A 19,894-nucleotide genomic window follows, 5' to 3' on the forward strand; every position below is an offset into this window, starting at 1 on the left:
TGTCCCGAGTTTGCACTGTCCGGGATACCTGCCGCTGCTGCCACGGTCATCTCAGGTCTAGGAATGCCCGGCATTCAAACAAAGGCACCTTGCAGCTTCTGTCCACCTCTGACTTTTTATGGTGCTGGATTCTGTACCCGGATGGAGGGTTGTAGCAGACCCCAAGTTTTCTTTGTAAAAGCTTTTTGGCTTTTTGAAAATTCAAGTTGAAGCATTTAAAAAATGTTTGTTTATTTATGTAAGAGGATGAGTGACAGAAAAAAAAGAGAGCAATCTTCCATCCAGTGGTTCACAAATACAAATTATGTATTTTCCTTTTAGAAATCTTGAAAAATAAAAATGGATAGGAAAAAATAATTCCTCATCCTGCATCTTAACTGTGCATAGACAGGCACACTTAACATTTTATGTGTCTATTTAGTATTGTTTATTCGTTTTAAAAATTGGATTGATTTTAAAAATTTATTGTATAAATCTGTATTCTGATTTTTGAAGTAGCATAAGCCTTTTCCATATTATGAAGATTTTTTATAAATGCCACTTTTATTATTTTTTAAAGCTTATTTATTTGAGAGGCATATTTAGAGAGGAAGAGACAGAGAGAGAGGTCTTTCATCCACTGGTTCATTCCCCAAATGGCTGCAACAGCTGGAGCTAGGTTAATCCAAAGCCAGGAGCCAGGAGCTTCCTCCAGATTTCCCGCATGGATGCAGGGGCCCAAGCACTAGGGCTATCCTCCATTGCTTTCCTAGGCTATTAGCAGGTAACTGGATTGGAAGTGGAATAGCCAGGACTTGAACTGGTGCCCGTATGGGATTACAGCACTGTAAGTGGAGGCTTAACCTGCCCCTCAATGTCACTTTTAATCACTGCATCTGTTTGGGATGTTTGTGTGCCATAGGTTTTATAACAACTAGTTCATAGTCAATAGATTCTAATTATTTATCACTATTCTAAAATTATTTTTATTAAAGATTTATTTATTGGGGCCTGCACTGTGACACAGTGGCATATCTGCAATGCCACCATCCCATATGGGCATCCATTGGAGTCCCAGCTGCTCCACTTCCAATCTAGTTCCCTGCTAATGTGCCTGGGAAGATGGCCCGAGGTGCTTGGGCCCATGGATCCACATGGAAGACCTCTAAGAAGCTCCTGTCTTCTGGCTTCATACCAGCCCAGCCCTGGCTTTTGTGGCTATATGGGGAGTGAACAAGCAGATGGAAGCTATCTATTTCTCCCTCTCTCTCTCTCTCTAATTCTGATTTTCAAGTAAGTAAATGAACAAACCTTAAAAAAAGAGATTTCTTTATTTATTTGAAAGGCAGAGTTAGAGAGAGAGGAAGAAAGAGAGAAAGAGCTCTTCCATCTGCTTATTCACTCTCTGAATGGCTGCAATGTCCAGAGCCAGGCCAGGCAGAAATCAAGAGCCTGAACCATCTGGGTCTCCCTTGTGTGTGGCAGGGATCCAAGTACTTGGGCCATCTTTCACTGTTTTTCTGGTGCATTAGCAGAGAGCTGGATCAGAAGTGGAGCAGCCAGGACTACAACCATGCTCCTGTGGGATGTTGGCATTGCAGGCAGTGGTTTAATTCACTGTGCCACACTGCCAGCCCCAAGTCTTTGTTACTAAGGTAATTTCTTCATCTGGATATTATGTTAAGATCCAGAGAAATACTTAAAATTTTTCTAGGTAGTGCTTCACACAGATGATTACATAATAAGCTGACAACTTCACATAATTGCCTTGCCTTTGGTGGACCATGTTTATGCACTTGAAAGGAACAAGGAAAATATTTAGTCTCTTGATCTACTTGAATGATTGCTTATCAGGGCCTCCAGCCTGTCGTATGTAAATGAAGTGACAAGCAGACAGGAGCTGCTGTTGCTGGGAGGGAGGAAGGCAGGGTTCATCTCTGTTTGTCAGTGTTCCATGAGGGTGCAAGTGTATCGTGGCCTGTCTTCATGGTAGTGACACGCATCTTCCTCACTTTGTGTAGTGGAACCATCATGTCACAAGGACGTATGTGCAGAGTCCAGGAAAGCCTAGTTGATTTTTCTTGCCCATGCAAGGTGCTAAACTCGCTGGCCATGGTGAATTGGCTGTTTTGGGATATCTGTGTTTTCTTCCACACTTTACAAATTGGGGCACCATGGGTGGGCAGTGTGACAAAATGAACAATGGAGTTCATGGCTCTGAGTCTGAAGAACCTCAAGAACCCTGTGAAAGCCATGTCACTTTTCCAGGTCTGTGAAATGGGCACTGTGATTCCCCAGAGATGCACTCTGCGCTAGGACTGGAACGGGCTTGATGGGCTGGGTTAGAACCTCAACTCTGCTCATGAGCACTGTGACCTTGGGAAAGGGACGGGGTGTCTCAGGGCCTAGTTGGATGATCCCTTGTGTGGGGCTGGACATGATTTTGTAGTAATTGGGTGAGTGCCAATTCTGTGTGAGGCAGTGCTGGGGAAGACCCTGGTAGTATACTCATCCTATGGGGTCCTGTCTAGGTACCCATTAAGCAGCACTCAGGACCGAGGAGCCTTGCTGTTGCTCATCCTGCTCCCACCCAACTCTTCTTGTTGCATGGAGTCCTTCCCCTGCTGTTTGCTTTGGAGATCACAAATGACCAGTACACCTTTGTCACATTCATGCCCATTTCTCTTCTTGCCAGAGAACAACCCCCCGACTGTTGCCTTTTTTAAAGACTTATTTATTTAAAATACAGAGTTAGAGAGAGAGAGAGAGAGAGAGAGAGAGAGAGAGAGAGAGGTCTTCCATTACCTTGATCATTCCCCCAAATGGCTGCAATGGGCAGGGCCGAGCTTAAGCCAGGAGCCAGGAATTTCTTCTGGGTCTCCCACATGGGTGCAGGGGCCCATGCACTCAGGCTGTCTTCCACTGCTTTTCCAGGTACATTAGCAGGGAGCTGGATTAGAAGTGGAGAAGCCAGGACTTGAACTGGTGCCCATGTGGGATGCTGGCACTGTATGCAGTGGCTTTGCCCGCTTTGCCACAATGCTGCCGCCCCCCATTACCTTCTTGAGTCCTGATCCCGTAGGGTTCTTCTCACCCTCATTTCCCCACTGCTCTTGACCTCTGTGTTTCCCAGGTGTTGTCCTTGGGCCCTGCATTTTCCTTCTGTCACCTTCTTTAGGAAATGCTCTCTCTGCTGGTCTTCCTGGTGCTTGGAAGTCCTCCCTGTGCCCAGCGCACTTTCCTGGTGGCTGTGCCACAGCTTTTGGGTGCTCTTCATCTCCGGGTGGTCCCCCAGGGCCCTGTCTGCAGATGGGGTCACCTTGACCTTCATCTTCTGTACTCCTGCCTTGCTCAGGGCTTCTCCTACCAGTCCAGAGCTGTTTCCTTTAGTGTCAGCCCTGTCTCCATCTTTGTCTTCAGCTCCTGTGTCCATTTGAACATTGAATCCTTTTTGCTGTAACTCCCTAGTAATAAGGAAGTTACTTAGATCTGTGCATCTCAGATCTCCAGAGCCTTGTACTGTGCTTGGCACCCACTATCTCACAACCATTTTAAGATTTATTTATTTATTATGAAGGTCTGAGTTATACAGAGAGAGGGAGAGACAAAGACAGAGAGAGATATTCCATCTGCTGGTTCGTTCCCCATATGCCCACAATAGCCAGTGCTGGGCCAGGCCAAGCCAGGAGCAAGGAGCTTCAACAGGTCTCCCACGGTTTTAGCAGGGGCCTGAGCACTTGAACCATCTCTCCACTGCTTTTCCCAGACCCATTAGTAAGGAACTTGATCCAAAGTGGAACAGCTAGGATTTGAATCAGTGCCAATATGGGATGTTGGTGTCACAGGTGGCAGCTTTACCCGCTACACCACAGCACCGGCCCCACTGTGTGACAACAGTTGATGGTGTAGATATTTGGCTGGACTCACACCTAGGTATTTCCCATGTCCCCCATTACCTCCTGCTTCTTAGACACTCCCTTGATTTCTGTCTGAGCATCGATGTGTTGCCCTGTGTGGAGGCTTGGGTTACTCTCACTGTGTAGTGCTCTGGGGGTTTGCCCAGGGTCCCTGTGATTGTCCTACGATGGGTCCCTGTGGGAGCTGGGCGTTTGTCTCTTCAGCTGTGTGAGACTGCTAAAAACGCCAAGCTGCTTTTGCTGAGTGGATTTGTGTTCTTTTAGTTCTTGCCTGGGCTTTGGTGTCAGTGGTTTGCATGGAGGGGAGTACTCCCTCCTTCTCTGTCTTCTGGAGCACTCGTGTAAGCTGTGAGCTTGGTAACACTCCCTCCTGGAATGTGTGAGAGGACTTCGGAGTGAAGCCATCTGGGGCAGGACGCTCTTTTTGGGGAGTTTTGATTACAGGTTCAGATTCTTTAATAAATGTAGGGCTATTCAGACTGGCAGTCTGTCTTCTGTCGTTTTTCCTTGAGGAATTTTTCTGTTTCACCAAAGTTGTCAAAATTGTTGGCATATGGCTATTAATATTTCCTTAATATCCTTTTTTCAAAAAATATTTATTTATTTATTTGAAAGTCAAAGTTACACAGAGAGGAAAGGCAGAGAGAGAAAGAGAGAGAGAGTGAGAGAGAGGTCTTCCATCCGATAGTTCACTCCCCAGTTGGCTGCAACATCTGGAGCTGCGCTGATCCAAAGCCAGGAGTCAGTAGCTTCTTCCGGGTTTCCCATGTGGGTGCAGAGGCCCAAGGACTTGGGCCATCTTCTACTGCTTTCCCAGGCCATAGCAGAGAGCTGGATTAGAAGTGGAGCAGCCGGGTCTCAAACCAGGCACCCATATGGAATGGCGGTGCTTCAGGCCAGGGCATTAACCCACTGTGCCACAGTGCCGGCCCCCTTAATATTCCTTTCTTCTTCTTCTTTTTTTAACAGGCAGAGTGGACAGTGAGAAAGAGAGAGAGAAAGAAAGGTCTTCCTTTACCATTGGTTCACCCTCCAATGGCCGCCGCGGCCGGTGCACGGCGCTGATCCAATGGCAGGAGACAGGTACTTATCCTGGTCTCCCATGGGGTGCAGGGCCCAAGCACTTGGGCCATCCTCCACTGCCCTCCCTGGCCACAGCAGAGAGCTGGCCTGGAAGAGGGGCAACTGGGACAGAATCCAGCGCCCTGACCGGGACTAGAACCCAGTGTGCCAGCACCGCAAGGCGGAGGATTAGCCTAGTGAGCCGCGGCGCCAACTCCCTTAATATCCTTTTAATGAGCATAGGATCTGTGCCCCTTTATCCCAATATAGATGATTTGTGTTTTTCTCCTAGGGAAATTATCAATTTTTCTTCTAAGAACCAATTTTTGACTTTGTTGATTTTAAAAATTAATTTGTGTTGTCTGTTACATGGATTTTTGCACTTTGGGTTTAATTATACGATTTTACTAGTGTTTACAATGAAGACACAGATCCTTGGTTTTCAGTCTTCCTTCTTGCCTAGGATAAATACCCAAAACTGCAAATTTCCCTTCAGTACTGCCTTAGGTACAAGTCACAAGTACCAGCACATTGTGTTTTTGTTAACAGAAATGTATTTAAAATAAAGTTCATTGTGTTTGTTTGAGGCTTACAACATGGTTTCATGACTCACATATGAGGGGACTCCAGAAAGTTCATGGAAAAATAGAATTAAGAGGTAAGCTTGTGTTAATGTGGACATGTTTGAAATCTATACATATGTAATGCATATATATATACATATATGTAAAAATGTGAATTTATCTATAAGCTTTCTGAGTACTCTTTGTATAGGTAGTAAAATGGTTAGTAGAGTGGAGTGGATTAACGTGTCATCTTGATGTAAGCAGTGAATATCTTTGGGCATTTGATATTTTTTAAAGATTTATTTATTTATTTGAATGGCAGTGTTAGAGATAGAGATAGAGATAGAGATAGAGAGAGAGAGAGAGAGAGAGAGAGAGAGATTCCATCTGCTGGGTCACTCCCTAAATGGCTGCAGTGGTTGGGGCTGGGCCAAGCCAAAGTTGGGAACCAGGAGCTTCTTTAGGGTCTCCCACCTGAGTGAGGGGCCCAAGCACTTGGGCCATCTTCTGCTGCTTTCCCATGTGCACTGTCAGGGAACTGGACTGGAAGCACAAAAGCTTGTACCCGAACCAGTGCTCCGTTGTAGGATGCTGGCATCACAAGAAGTGGCTTAACCCACTGTGCCAGAACTCCAGCCCCTTGAGCTCTTTTTAAACATTCCGCATGTAAATGAGATCATGCAGTGTTTTTCTTCCTGTGTCTGTATTTCACACAGCAAGTCTTCCAGGTCTCTCTGTGCTGTGGCAAATGGCAGGATCTCCTACTTCTTTAAGGCTGACTAGTATCCCATTTCTCTCTCTGTCTCTTTCTCTCTCTGTCTCTCTCTGTCTCTCTCTCTGTCTCTCTCTCTCTCTCTCTCTCTCTCTCACACACACACACACACACACACAAACACACAAAGTTCTTTATTCACCCCCTCACCAGTGAGCATGTTGGTTGTTTCTGTGCCTTGGCTGCAGTGAACATGAAGATGCACGTATCTGCACAAGGCAATTATCCCTCTTTGGGTCAGTAGCTGAGGGAAGGACTGGAAAGTCTACTTTTAAATTTCTTTGGGAGCCTCCATGGAGTTTTCCCATCCACATTCCCACCAGCCGCGTGCTGGGATTCTCTCTTCCCCACACAGATCAACAATTCCATTTATGAGAATTGAAGCCTTAGTGTGGTCCCTGTTTGTGTAGCTGACAGTCCAGGGCTAGATTCTGAAAACATTGTTTCAGCTGGGGTCCGGCCTCAGCTGTACTTTCACCTCTGCCGTCTTCACTTTCCTCCAGGAAAAGGGGGTGCATTTGCTTGTCCTCATCCTGTCGTCTGCCTGTTCAGAAAGCCACACCTAACTGGGTGCTTATGCGGCTGTCTCGCGTTGTTGCTGGGGAGAAGCAGGAGTGAACTGTGAAATCCTGACGTGCTGGTTTTCTTGCCAGTGTCAGCTCATGGATGGCAAATGGCCTGGAAGCCGTTCATGGTCTGAAGCTCTGGTTGCCGGATTTTCTGCTTCTGTAGTGAGGTGACAGCTCGTTTTCATTAAGAATGCTCTGGTTTTTCTGTGTGAATTCTTTAATTTCTTGGGGTGGAAAATTTGAGTTTCAAAGGCGTTAGATGCTCTGTCTACAGTTAGTGGTAGGTACTCTGGTCAACATGGACAGGATGTATTGGATTTTAGTGAAATAATGAGTGCCCTCCTCCCGCTGACCGGAGCGTCTGGGATGAGAGTCTGGGTGTGTGGAGCAGATGTCAGTGGCCGCTGCGTGGGACCTTGTGCTCGCTCCCCTTTGTTACATGGGTGCCTGGGCAGGTTGGAACAGGAGGATGCAAGCTGACCTCGTTTCTCTGTACGACCTGGAAGAAATCATGTACTGTCCCCAAGCCCCTTAAGCTTCCAGGATGCTTCAAAATGTTCAAGGAAAATGGAATTAAAAGAAAATTTTTTTTCAGTAAAAGACATTTTTGATATTCATTAATAGATTTTCCATAATACACGTTTTTCATGAACTTTTTTTAGATTTATTTTATGTATTTGAAAGGTGAAGTTACAGACAGAGATAGAGTTCCATCTGCTGGTCCTCTGCCCAAATGGCCACAATGGCCAGGGCTGGGCCAGACTGAAGTCAGGAGCCAGGAGCTTCTTCCAGGTCTCCCATGGAGATTCAGGGACCCAAGCACTTGGCCAGATTCTGTTGCTTTCCCATTAGCAGGGAGCTGGAACAGAAGTGGAATAGCTGGGATCTGAACCAGCAGCCATATGGGATGTTGGTGTCGCAGGCACCAGCTTCACCCATGATGCCACAATGCTGGCCCCTTCATGAACTTTTTAAAGCCTCCTCAGTTGAAAAAAATCTTTAAAAAAAAGGCACAAAGCATAGTAATGTGAATCTCCAAATATTAGCCACCAAAATTTAATACTTACCAAGATTTTTGTGCATTTACTTCATCTGTTGCTTTTTTTGTTTGAGTTATTTAAAAGAAAATCCTGGCCACATTGTGTCATTTCACATCTTCATACTTTAGTAAGCCTCTAAAAAATGGGCATGCTCTTATATTACCACAATGTTAATATCATAGTTAAAAATTAATGTTTAGGGGGCCGGCGCCGCGGTTCACTAGGCTAATCCTCCGCCTAGCGGCGCCGGCACACCGGGTTCTAGTCCCGGTTGGGGCACCGGATTCTGTCCTGGTTGCCCCTCTTCCAGGCTAGCCCTCTGCTGTGGCCAGGGAGTGCAGTGGAGGATGGCCCAGGTGCTTGGGCCCTGCACCCCATGGGAGACCAGGAAAAGCACCTGGATCCTGGCTCCTGCCATCGGATCAGCGTGGTGCGCCAGCCGCGGTGGCCATTGGAGGGTGAACCAACGGCAAAGGAAGACCTTTCTCTCTGTCTCTCTCTCACTGTCCACTCTGCCTGTCAAAAAAAAAAATTAATGTTTAGGGACTGGCACTGTGGTGCAATGGGTTAAGCCAATGCCTCTGGCATTGGCATTCCAAATGGGTGCTGAACATAAGTCTTTTAAAAAATTAGATTTTGGTAGCATTTATAACCAGAGCATAATGAAATTTTCCAGATTATCCTTGAGTTAGTCTATCATGTTTCAAAGGGGATAATAATGCCTCTCCCCCACCTCTTTTTGTTTCAATAATAATTGAAGATTTTTTTTAAAGATTGATTTATTTATTTGAAAGACAGAATTCCCAAGAGAGAGGTGGAGACAGAGAGATCTTCCATCCGCTGGTAAACTCCCCAAATGGTTGCAGTGGCCAGGGGTAGAGCAGGCTGAAGCCAGGAGTCAGGAGCTTCATCCAGTCCCCCATGTGGATGCAGGGGCCAAGCACTTGGGCCATCTTCCAGTGTGCTCCCAGGCTATTAGCAGGGAGCTGGATCAGAAGTGGAGCAGCCAGGACTTGAACCAGCACTCATATGAGATGCCGGCACTGCCGGTGGAGGCTTCACCTTCTGTGCCACAGCACTGGACCCCCTCTTCACCCCTTCTTTTATAGAAATTTTGAGGGAAAGTATCATGTACCTATTTTGAATAAAAAGTATTGAAGTTCTTTAAATATACCAAGATCTCTTGCCTTCAAGGTTTTTTTTTTTTTTTTAAAGATTTGTTTTTATTTATTTGAAAGGCAGAATAACAGGCTGGCACCACAGCTCACTAGGCTAATCCTCCACCTTGTGGCGCCGGCACACCGCGTTCTAGCCCCGGTCAGGGCACCGGATTCTGTCCCAGTTGCCCCTCTTCCAGGCCAGCTCTGTGCTATGGCCTGGGAGTGCAGTGGAGGATGGCCCAGGTGCTTGGGCCCTGCACCCCATGGGAGACCAGGATAAGTACCTGGCTCCTGCCATCGGATCAGCGTGGTGCGCCGGCACCAGCATGCTAGCCGCGCCGGCCAATAGAGGGTGAACCAATGGCAAAGGAAGACCTTTCTTTCTGTCTTTCTCTCTCACTGTCCACTCTGCCTGTCAAAAAAAAAGGCAGAATAACAGAGAAAGAAAGAGGGAGAGACAGAGAGCGATCTCCTGTTCACTGGTTTACTCCCCAAATACCTTTAATGACCAGTGCTAGGCCAGGCTGCAGCCTGGAGCTCCATCTGGGTCTTCCATGTTGCTACAGAGGCCCACAAACTTGGGCTAGCCTCTGCTGCATTCTCAGGCACATTGGCAGGGAGCTGAATTGGAAATGGAGCAGCTGGGACTCCAACCGGTACCCAAATGGGATACTGGCATTGCTAGTGATGGCTTTACCCACTATGCCACAATGCCGACCCCTCCTTCCAGATTTTGTAGTCTGAAGAACACAGCATGGTACTTGGCCTGCATGAGTGCTCAGAAAAATGCAAGTATGGGTAAAGGCAAGGTCTTCTTCCCTTTAAGGAGTTTGTGTCCCAAAAGCTGTATCTTTACTTCTCAACCTTTAAAAAAACAAACAGCTGGGAAAGTGCTGTTTGGTCGCAGGCACACTCCTCCCCCCGTCTTGCCTGCTGGCCTTGGAACTTGGTGCAGACACGTTTCCTGAGCCAATGGAAACCTCGTCGAGGAGAGTGCCTTGATGTTGCCTCCATCCTTAGGCCCTCACATGGAGCAGCTGCTGCTGAATGTCTGGATCCACTGAGGGACGCCCTGCACAGCCCTCGCCTCCATGGTCCGTACCTGTCTGCCTCGGAGTGCTCAGGAAATACCGCAGCTGCCCGTTCTGTTTAATGAGCCTTTATCTTGTGTTTGTGTTCTCTTCAGAGAAGAAGGATGTGACTCAGAGCCTGGAGAACTACACCTCCAAGTGTCCTGGGACCATGGAGCTCATCACTCTCCCAGATGGCCTCACCCTGACCCTGTGCCCTTCACCAAGCTCCCCATTGTCAGGTAAGGTGGGTGGGGCTTCTCCCACCCCACGTGTAGAGATCTTGAGAAGAACTCCCATGTTTTCCTGGATGACCGCCATCCTGGGATATGTGGACGCGAGAGACTGGACCTGTGATGTCCCACAGTGGCCCCAGGCACTTGCCTGTTCAATGGCAGAGCCACGTCCAGATCCAGGTCTGCCTGTGCTGTGACTGAGACTAGTCTGACCTTGTCACTCTCCTACTTACAAGGTTCCAGTCAGCTCCTTTTCCTTGGGCCACGTGGCCCAGCAGCACAGGAATGGGAGAAACTTCTGGAACATGCCAGGAGCTTTCCGGCCTCAGTGCCTTTGCACGTGCTCTGCCTATTGCTGGCATTCATTGTCCTCTCCCTGACTTTGTCCGGTGTTAACCCATTCCTTTATTCATTTATTTTAGAGAGATTTTTTCTTTCTTTCCTTTTTTAATTAGGCAGGTAGCGTTACAGACAGTGAGAGAGAGAGAAAGAGAGAAAGGTCTTCCTTGTGTTGGTTCACCCCCCCACCAAATGGCCGAGAAAGGGAGAGGTCTCATCTGTGGGTTCACTCCCCAATTGGCCACAAAGGCCAGGTTGAAGCCAGGAACCAGGAGCTTCATTTTGGTCTCCTATGTTGGTGGCAGGGTTCAGATACTTGGACCATCTTCCACTGTTTTTCCAGGTGTATTAGCAGGGAGCTGGATTGGAAGTGGAGCAGCTGGGACTTGAACCGGCACCCATTAAGAGATACTAGTGCTGCATGCAGAGACTTCACCTGCTACACCACCACACCAGCCCCTGCATTCCGCACCTTGAGAGATGCTGCACCAGGCCAGGCACCAAGCAAGCAGCCGCTGAACACACAGTGGTCACTCTGTCCTGGGCTCGGGCAGACACTGACGAGATGCTCTTGTATGCCACACAGGAGGTTCAGAGTTGAGGTGCTTATCAGTCTGTTCAGTGCATTCTTAGTGAGTACCTATTAGACACTAGGTGTATGGCAAGGAGCTGATAGCAAACAGACAGAAACATCGTCCCTGCCTTGGGAAGGCTCTGGGGCCAGCGCAGGGCTGAGGAGGACAGTGCTGCCGGTGGGAGCTGCGTCCCAGTGCCATGTCCCGAGTGTGCCTTTGCAGCAGTGCCAGCTGCAGCCTCACTCTGATGCCATTCCTCGTGGCTCCAGGGCTCCTGCACTGTGGGTGCCTCCTTCCTCCCCTGTCCCCTGCAGCACAGAGGGCCTGGACACCCTCCTGTGTGAGACGGCCAGTGATTAGTCCTGGCTGAGTTTTGTTACCTCCCGAAACCTTCCCCTAGGAGCAACTGATGTGCAAGCTGCACAGGGGTCATGCAGGGAGGTTGTGCATCGGCTTTCCTTCCCTGACCTAGGAGCGAGGAACGCTGTTACAGATGGCACAGAGGAAATCGCCTCAACCTGTTGTGCTGTTTTTTTTCTCAGGATTTTGTTTGGGAAAAAACATTGCCTTTGATCGGAGCCTGGAGCCGAGGCACGTCATATGCCTGGCTTACAGAACCTGACTTGTTCTTAGCATGGTTGGCTCCAGAATTTCTCATTCAAGCCAAGATTCTCTAGCTCCTATTTCTGAAATGCCAAAATGTGGTCGTCCTTTTACCTGATGTGAATCAGTTTTTTTTTTAATTTAGTATTTGAAAGGCAGAGAGAGAGAGAGAGAGAAAGAGAGAGAGGGAAAGCGAATTGATCTTCCATTTGCTGGTTCACTCCCCAAATGACTGGAGCTGGGACCAAGACAAAGCCAGGAACCAGGAGCTTCTTCTGGGTCTCCCACATGGGTGCAGGGGCCCAAGCACTTGGGTCGTTTTCCCCTGCTTTCCCAGGCACATTAGCAGAGAGCTGGATTGGAAGTGGAGCAGCTGGGATTTGAATTGGCACTCATGGGATGCTGGTACTGCAGGCACCGGCTTTACCCACTACACCACAGCACCGGCCCCTGATGTGAATCATTCCTGCACAGCGTTGGTTTCTTCCTTCAGTTTATTCTCCCTGCTTTTGGTTTAGATCGGCACACTCATTGCAGCCTTCCTCTGGTGACGAGATATCTACCAACGTGTCTATGCAGCTGTTCAACGGGGAGACTCATCAACTCATTGTCACCTTAGAAAACATTGGCCTGGAACCCCTGGAGACACTGCAGGTCACCTCCAAACTGCTCCCCACCAAGGGTAGGTGTGGTCAGTGCATCAGACCTGGGAAGTTTGCGTTGTTGCCTTGCACAAGTGATATTTTACATAGCTACTGTTCAGAAAACCTCAAATCTTCCTTTAGTTTAGTGCAGTCCTGGTGGGGGTAGAGATCAAACACCACATGCTACAGGCATGAGGCTGACCCCTTCGTGCCCTTGGTTCCCATTACTGGATCTGAACAGGGGTCAGATCCTCAGCAGACTGGTTACTGAGTGGAAGACTGGGAGACAGGAACAGGCCGATCCCATGGTTCCTGCAGCCCAGGGCCGCCTCCTGATTCAGCACTTGAGGGCTGGGCCAGGCTGAAGCCAGGAGCCAGGAACTCCATCCAGGATTCCCATGTGGATAGCTGGGGCCCAAGCACTTGGGCAAACCTCCGAAGGATGCCAGCATTGCAGGAGGCTGCTTAACCCTCGGCACCACAGTGCCAAGCCCAAGGTGTAGCTTTTCCACCTTTCTGGGCTGCTGTTTCCTTTGCTGTTGCTGTGCCTTTGAACTTTTCTGGAACTCAGTCCCGTGTCAGCCATCCCTTTCTTTCCTGCCTTTTATCAGGACACTATTGATTGCAGACTTGCAGGAATCCTATCTAAACAATTGTGTGCCTGCTGTGTAGCTTCCATACTTAGCATTTTGCTGCATTTGCCTTGTAACACATCTCTCTGGCCTCCTACCTACACCCCCCACCCCGCCCAGTATCTTGTTCCGGATTTCAGAAGCACCTGTGAGTGCTTCTGAGCTCGATGTTTTTGATAAAATGCACATGCGCTGAAATGTGCAGGTCTAACATGTTTCATCCTATGAGTTTCAACAGATGCTGGCCCATGTCATTGTGTAATCTAAGCCCTCATCAAGATATAATACAGAACATTTCCATCACCCCAGAAAGTTCCCCAGCTTTCTTCCCAGCAAGTCCCAGTGCAACCCCGGGAGCAAACACTCTTGTCTGTCGTCTGTGTGCTGGGCAGCCCCACTGGGTGTTTACTGCTGGTGATGCAGGGTGTGGGTGACGTGCATAGCAACTGGCAGGTGGCAATTGGCAGACGTGCAGCCCAGTCACCCTCTCTTCCCTACCTTGAGTTTAATTTTCCACTGGGTCTTGCCCACACCTGGTCGGTCTTAAAAATCTTTAAAGACATTTATTTTCAGGCTGGCACTGTGGTGTAGCTGGTTGAGCCACCGCCTGTGGCACTGATATCCCATGTGGGTGTCGGTTTGTGTCCCAGCTGCTCCACTTCTGATCTAGCTCCCTGCTAGTATGCCTGGGAAAGGAATGGAAGGTGGTCCAAGTGCTTGGGTCCCTGTAGGAGACTTGGAGGAAGCTCCTGGCTTTTGGCTTCTGGCTCCGGCCTGGTCCAGCTCTGACAGTTGGAGCCATTTGGGGAGTGAACCAGCAGATGGAAGAGTTCTCCCTGTGTGTCTTTCTCTCTGTAACTCTGCTTTTCAAATAAAATAAATCTTAAATAAATTTACTTTCTTTTCTTTTTTTTTTTTTGACATGCAGAGTGGACAGTGAGAGAGAGACAGAGAGAAAGGTCTTGCTTTGCCGTTGGTTCACCCTCCAATGGCCGCTGCGGCTGGTGCACTGGGGCCAGTGCACTGCGCCGATCCGAAGCCAGGAGCCGGGTGCTTCTCCTGGTCTCCCATGGGGTGCAGGGCCCAAGCACTTGGGCCATCCTCCACTGCACTCCCGGGCCACAGCAGAGAGCTGGACTGGAAGAGGAGCAACTGGGACAGAATCCGGTGCCCTGATCGGGACTAGAACCCGGTGTGCCGGCGCTGCAGGTGGAGGATTGGCCTAGTGAGCCGCGGCACCGGCCAGAAATTTACTTTCGTTTGCCTGAAAGGCAGAAAGACAGACAGAGCGAGAAATATTATCCATAGATTGTTTAACTCCCAAAGGGCCAAAGGCCCTTGTCTCTAGTTAGGCCTAGGATGGCTGGGGTCTATGTTACTCTCCTCCTTTTTATGGACAGGGGAAGTAAAGGCAGAAGAGGTGATTAACTAAGGTCACATAGCAGGTGCACGGGGAACCAGCAGGAGGACCAAAGTCTCCTGATTCTCAGCTTTGGTGTAGTCACCCTTAGGAGGCAGAAGCACCATAATCATGTAACACACTGCCCGCTGTAGCCATCTCAGAGCAACACAGTTACCAGTGAAAAATTAAAGCCATCATTCTTTCTTTAGTTTCCTCCCAAGCTGCCATACATTTACATGTGGAATTAAATTAATGGAAACAAACCATATGCTTCCAGAATATACAAAAGGAATAATTCCTGGTGCTTTTGCTGTACAAGGCAAGGCTCCCAGTGTTGACAGATGACCGCCAGCACTAGAAACTGGGAACGTGCGCAAGGCTCCTGTGTGGGGCCATGGTGACAGCAGCAGGTTTGCCTGTGGATATTAAAGAGCATCTATTTCCATTCTCGCCTCAGCTTCACCTTGGGCCCACTGAGCCTACTGAATGCCTGCTCTGCAGATGGAATGCTTCTCTGGTGCCTGCAACGTTTTCTTTCTTTGTGCCAGTGGTAGAGTTATTTTCTATCTTAAAATTAGGAAGAGCTCTCACCCTGGAGCTCATTTCATGCACCAGGTGTAAGGCACTTGACATTCTTTTTCCATATGAAGTTGTCCCAGTGACCACAGGAGGGCTATTGGGGTGGGTGCTCTGGTAATCTGTTTATTTCACTGTGACATCCCCCGTGCCTGAGAACCCAGAGCAGCGCTTGTCACTTAGCAGGTGCTGCGCAAGTGTCAACCCTGGTTCTCCCCTTCTGGGGCCGTCCTGAGGATGCAGGACACAGGGGGACCGTACTAGGCACCGAAGTGCTGGACCCAGCTTGCTTTGGCAGTGGCGGTGCTTGGTGCACCCTCCTCTCTGCAGGACTGCGTTTGTGGTCTCAGTGCCTGATGCCGCTGAACCTGCCGGCACCCTGGGTCCTTTCCTGCTCCTGCCTGACTCCTGGGAGGCACCGAGGGTCCCGGCAGGGCCCCCACAGCACCTTAACGCATCTGCACTCACCCTGAATAACCCCCCGTTCTTCAGATAACGACCTCAGAGAAAGAAAAGTATCCTGTTCTGTTATCCCCCCTTCCATCTTCCTTGCTTTCCTGACCTATTTTACTACAAAAAAAATTGTTTAATTTTTTTTGAAAGTCAGAGACAGAGAGGTTAAGGCAGACAGAGAAGGAGAGACAGAGAGATCCCATTTGTTTCCTTTGCTTGGAGAAGGATTTTCTTGTATGCAATCTCATATGTCTATTTTTTGCTTTTGCCGCCCACGCCTTTGGGGTCACATCCAAGAAATTACTGCTCAGATTGATGCCAAGGACCTTTCCCTCTGCTTTCCTCTAGTCGTTTTAGAGTTTTGGGTCTTATGGTTAAGAATTTATTTACTTACTGGGATATGTGTTTATGTATGTGTGAATGTGTACATATATAGATATCAAGTCTCTAGCACAAACCACTATCACGGGCATTTAATTTTAATTTATTTTCATCTTATTTGAAAGGCAAAGCAGGCTGAGAGAGAGGAAAAAAAGAGAGAGAGAGAGAGAGGAGAGGGATCTCCCATTTTCTAGTTGACTCCCAGAAAACCTTCATAATATGGAAAAGTCGTATGCTACTTCAAAAATCAAAATACAGATTTATAAAATAAATTCAATTTTGTAAAATTTTTATTTTTTTTTATTTTTATTTATTTATTTATTTTTTTGACAGGCAGAGTGGACAGTGAGAGAGAGACAGAGAGAGAAAGGTCTTCCTTTGCCGTTGGTTCACCCTCCAATGGCCGCCGTGGCCAGTGCGCTGCAGCCGGCGCACCGCGCTGATCTGATGGCAGGAGCCAGGAGCCAGGTGCTTTTCCTGGTCTCTCATGGGGTGCAGGGCCCAAGCACCTGGGCTATCCTCCACTGCACTCCCTGGCCACAGAAGAGAGCTGGCCTGGAAGAGGGGCAACCGGGACAGAATCCGGCGCCCCAACTGGGACTAGAACCCGGTGTGCCGGCGCCGCTAGGTGGAGGATTAGCCTAGTGAGCCGTGGCGCCGGCAAAATTTTTTATTATTTTTTAACAGGCAGAATTAGACAATGAGAGAGGGAGAGAGAGAGAGAAAGGTCTTGCTTCCATTGGTTCACCCCCTAAATGGCTGCTACGGCTGCTCTGGCAGGAGCCAGATGCTTCCTCCTGGTCTCCCATGCGGGTGCAGGGCCCAAGCACTTGGGCCATCCTCCATTGTCCTCCTGGGCCACAGCAGAGAGCTGGACTGAAAGAGGTGCAACCAGGACAGAATCCGGCACCCCAAACATGACTAGAACCTGGGGTGCCAGTTCTGCAGGCAGGCAGATTATCCAAGTGAGCTGCGGTGCCAGCCAATAAATTCAATTTTTAAAATCAATCCAATTTTTAAAAAGAATAAACAGTACTAAATAAACACATAGAATGTTAAGTGTGCCTGTCTATGCACAGTTAGGATGCAGGATGAGGAATTATTTTTTTACTATCCATTTATATTTTTCAATAATTTCTAAAAGGAACATACATAATTTGTAAGCCAAAATTTATCACTGAAATGCTTTCAACTGTGGCTGGCACTGAGGTGCAGCAGGTTAGTCTGCAGCTTAGGACACCCACATCCCACACTGGAGAGTCTGGTTCAAGTCTTGGTTGCTCCATGCTACAGATCTAGATTCCTGCTCATGAGCACCATGGGAGGCAGCAGGTGATGGCTCAAGTGCTTGCGTCCCTGCCACCCACATGGGACACCTACAAGGAACTCTGGGCTCCTAACTTTGGCCTGGCCCAGCCCTGGCTGTTGTAGGCATTTGTGGAGTGAACCACTGGATGGAAGATTTCTCTCTCTTTTTTCTGTCACTCAGCCTCTTACATAAATAAACAAACATTTTTTAAATGCTTCAACTTGAATTTTCAAAAAGCTTTAACAAAGAAAACTCAGGGTCTGATACGACCCTCCCTCTGGGTACAGAACCCAGCACCATAAAAGGTCAGAGGTGGACAGAAGCTGCAAGGTGCCTTGGTTTGAATGCCGGGCATTCCTAGACCTGAGATGACTGTGGCAGCAGCCGCAGGCATGCAGCACAGTGCAAACTCAGGACACACATAATCACTGCCATCCCTTCTCCACAAATTAGGAAGCCAAGGCTCAGAGACTCACCCCACATCGGGGGTCTGCCACTCCTCCCCCACGTGCCGAGATTTCACTCCACTCCCCCCAGCACACAGACACTGCCTAAGCAGCCATCATCCTGTGAGGAAGACCCTCCCTGACACCACTCAGCGAGATACCATCTCTTGAAGAGAAACATCAGTCCTCTAACTCCTGGATCTCACTCTGCCTGGGTTATTAAACCTTCAGAAAAGACAATGTGAAGTCGTTCAGCTCCACACAGACTGCCCAACTTACAGGGAAAGAAAGACAGCAGGATCCCTGTCCCCAGGAGTGTACAACACAGGGAGAGATCAGCTAGCTAAGGGACACTAGGAGCCTAATGAAATGCTCTCATTGAGATCTCAGCCAGGTAATCAAAAGGAGAGGAGGAGAAATCCCCTGACTTCTTAACAGCAGGGGAGCTGGGGAAAGGAGTAGCACAGAGCTTCTGCTCAGGCAGGAACAGCACCAACTACATGATGGGCTCCAAGAACCAAAAATGCCCAGTAAACCAAATACGTATTATGTAGATGGGGAAAGTATGAAACCAGGCTAAAAAGATGGCTTGAAGCAAACCATGAGTGTCCTTGAGATAAAGCCAAGACTTCACAGGGTATACAAGGCCAGCCCACAGGTTCCCTAGCTAAGCAGAAGGCACAAACTCTCCCTACCCTGTGACAAGTAGGCTGGAAAGAGCCAAGCCAGGGGACGGGGCATGACATTGAGAGGGTGCTGCAGCTTGCAGAGCAGGAGGGACCTGAGATCTGCACCAGGGCCATGACAGCGCGAAGGGGAAGAACTGGCCCAGGTGAGATCAGCTCATATGGACATAGGACATGCCAGGCAGTTGGGGCCCAGGTGAGATCAACTCACCTGTGGACAAAAGACACGCCAGGCAGGAGGGGCCAAAGTGAGATCAACTCACATGGACACAGGACACAGCAGGCACATAGAGTTTGCAGAGACTTCCAAGACTAAGAAGATGGTAGCACCCTTGACTCAAAACAGGAAATTCAGGAGGAAATGACAGAGAATTGAACAGAGGAGATAGTGAATTAGGCTTCCATTAAAAGCCAGGGGACCGGCCGGCGCCATGGCTCACTAGGCTAATCCTCGGCCTACATCACTGGCACCCTGGGTTCTACTCCCAATCTGGGTGCCAGATTTTCACAAAAAGTGAAAAGTTACATCAATTTAATATAAGAGAAAAATGCAACAAAAAATATTTAATTTTGTCAGTGTTTATTTGAAATAAACAATTCATCATGTGTTAAATTGATGACAAATGAATTAGGAAGTTATTTTTGACAGGATAGAGATTTACTAACTTAAAAACATTTTACATTACTATACCTTCAGTAATGATCCCATACAGTGCATTTGCATGTATTTTAGAAGGTAACTAACTGCGACTTGCGCCGCAACTCGCTTGGCTAATCCTAGCCTGTGGCGCCGGCACCCTGGGTTCTAGTCCTGGTTTGGGTGCCGGATTCAGTCCCGGTTGCTGCTCTTCCAGTCCAGCTCTCTGCTGTGGCCCAGGAATGCAGTGGAAGGTGGCCCAAGTCTTTGGGCACTGCACCCGCATGGGAGACCAGGAGAAGCACCTGGCTCCTGGCTTCGGATCAGCACAGTGAACCAATGGAAAAGGAAGACTTTCCTCTCTATCTCTCTTTCTCTCACTGTCCACACTGCCTGTCAAAAAAAAAAAAAAAAAAAAAAAGCCAGGGGACCTCAAACGCTATCTTTCGGTATTCAATTTTTCTTTGTGAAAGACACGATTTGGTCTATTTCAAACATGATCCATGCTTTAAAGGCAGGGCTAGACTGTGGAGGGCAGTGACTGGGAAGCAGACCTGTGTTCCGTGGAGAACTCTGTAGATCCCAGGTGTTTCAAGTCCTTGTGTGCTTGGGTACGTGCGTGTCTGATAAGTAAATCCCAAAGATTTCCTCATGCGCAAGTCAGAGATAATGCCACGCGGAAGGTTTGTAAGGAAGAAGAGAATGACTGGGTACCAAAATCTTTTCTAAGACCCAGTTAAACTCTTTTTCAAATTCTATGTTAATAGGGTAGGTAACGCATATAATACCAATTCTAAAAAAACTCTAGTAGTTGGCGTTGATGTGGTATTTTATTTATAC

General features: G+C 48.2%; 1 protein-coding gene across 7 annotated transcripts in view; it reads left to right on the plus strand.

The window, feature by feature from the left end:
* LOC127486052 (uncharacterized) overlaps positions 1-19,894 on the plus strand; it is a 227,872-nt gene that overhangs the window by 659 nt on the left and 207,319 nt on the right. For all 7 annotated transcript variants that reach the window (XR_011384513.1, XR_011384511.1, XR_011384505.1 and 4 more), the window contains exons 2-3: positions 10,252-10,377; positions 12,407-12,570. The gene's annotated coding sequence lies outside the window, so the exon portion shown is untranslated. The remainder of the gene's footprint in view (positions 1-10,251; positions 10,378-12,406; positions 12,571-19,894) is intronic.

This window comes from Oryctolagus cuniculus, chromosome 19 (assembly GCF_964237555.1).
Source record: "Oryctolagus cuniculus chromosome 19, mOryCun1.1, whole genome shotgun sequence".
NCBI lineage: Eukaryota > Metazoa > Chordata > Mammalia > Lagomorpha > Leporidae > Oryctolagus > Oryctolagus cuniculus.